Source organism: Mycetomoellerius zeteki, unplaced genomic scaffold (genome assembly GCF_001594055.1).
Source record: "Mycetomoellerius zeteki isolate Tzet28-1 unplaced genomic scaffold, Tzet1.0 scaffold332, whole genome shotgun sequence".
Taxonomy (NCBI): domain Eukaryota; kingdom Metazoa; phylum Arthropoda; class Insecta; order Hymenoptera; family Formicidae; genus Mycetomoellerius; species Mycetomoellerius zeteki.
In genome coordinates this window covers 924435-926552 of record NW_017257319.1, presented here as the reverse complement: position 1 = coordinate 926552, position 2118 = coordinate 924435, and positions in this window count along the sequence as shown.

Here is a 2118-nt window from a genome sequence, read left to right as displayed (position 1 = left end):
ATAACGTATCCTACCCGCTTGGGGCCTAACCACCTAGAAGTTACAGCTGAGACAGTGTCTGCTTGGAATATTCCTAACCCAATGAAGACAGTGGGGTGTGAGAAGACTTTTTAAAGACAGTAAAAACCCATTTGGAATTCTCACCCCAAATATCAATGGGTTAAAAATATTCCAAGCAGACACTGTCTCAGCTGTAACTTCTAGGCGGTTAGGCCCCAAGCGGGTAGGATATGTTATTTTATTTCGTTCGGGCGGCGTAGCCGCCCGAACCCAAGCATTACTGTCTATACATCCCACTATCCACATGGGTTATTAATGGTTATTAATTTAATGGATTATGACTTTAAATTTCGTGCACTCTTACCGAAAAGTACGTACAACGCATGCACATGTGATCACAGAGCATAAACGTGTAAGTAAAGGCCGCACAAACGTGTAACTAGTCACTTTCATCGCTGTTTTACGGGCTTCCTTTTGTGATTAGGACAAAAGTGTGTAGAATCTTTTTTATAGAGAATTTCATGCTCTACAATTTTTGTTTGAAACATTTTTTTGTACGATTCGTATATTTCGAAATAAATACAAAAAACTAAAAAAAATCACGTTTTTTCGATGTTTTTTCGAAATTGCGGCCAAGATACGGCCGAGCGCCAATTTCTGCTGTCATATTTGTTTTCAGGAGCCAAAAATACATCAAAAACACGTGGTCGTTTGTTTCGTTTCGAATATGCAGCTCATCCGAAGGTTTACCATTTAGTTTTATAATACATTGTTGATTTTTCAAAAAATTTTATGTAACTTCATAAAAATGTCAACATTGGGCACCTGCAGGACCCGTAAAAATCCGAATATAATACTGCAGTGAGCTATACTCGAACGCGCATGCGCTAAAAAGGCGGCATACCTAACAACACTGCCGGTGAGTGGCCACCCACCGGCCTAGTGTTCCTAGAAATAGAGGGTGTTTACCAACAAGGACATAGTCAGACACTGTGTAACACAGTGAGTCGTTTCATCCTTGTTTAACGTTGGCAAACAACACAGTGTCTGACTGTGTCCTTGTTGGAAAACAAGGTACGTGAAATAATCGGATCCCTAAAATCGGATTGAGCAGTGGTACTCAATCTGAAGACTCTAAATGTTCCTAGACCAATCCGGATTATAATCCGTGCTGTTTATGAAATTCGGATTTCGGAGTATTTCGGACCATGATATAAAGATAAGGGTATGCTCATGCCGTGGACACCCACTGCGCAGTCAAAGTGTGACGTCACTCTCAGGGCCAATCAGACCGCCCGAACGAAAACATCCCAGGTAGCAAATACACGTCATTTTGACGTCAAATTTTGGTCATTTACTGACCATGGCTGACGTCACTAAATGACGTCTTAATGACGTCATAATGACGTTCTAATGTCACAAAATTATTGACGTCATTGCAATTAACGTCAAAATGACAAACGCCATCAGCTTCATTCTATCTGTGTTGAGATCTCAACAATTAAGACATAAATATAGAAAACAAATAATTTACAAATAACGTCAAATTTATTACTACTTTGGGTATTTATATATATATATATGTCTGTTCACTCTAATAATCACTGTTGACGTCTTGTTGCCGTCTTAATAATAACGTCTTAATGACGTCCTCTCTCTCTCTCTCTCTCTCTAATTTCGCAAATTATGTGTTATCGCGACGACATCAAAATGACATCATGTTAGGACGTTTCCAAAATGAAGAATTAAGGAAGACCAAAATATGACGTCATTCTAACGTCATTATGACGTCGTCATAACATCGGTTGGTCAATTTTTGGTCACTTGACGCCATTCGTACCAACATGACCAGAATTTGATGTCAAAATGACGTGTGTTTGCTACCTGGATGGAAAGTCATTCATGGGTGCGTTCCAAAATTTACTCCGAGTAACAGAGTTTAACTCTACGCTGTTCCAAAACGCGAGGTAACTGACCATATGGGCGGAGTCTATTCGTTCCAAAAGTATGAGTAAATCTATCTCGGAGTCAACTCTATGAACCCTGCTTCCGAGGTGGGTTGAAAGAGTAAGTGCGGCAAACGAAATTTGAATATTGAGATGATGCAACACACGAAGC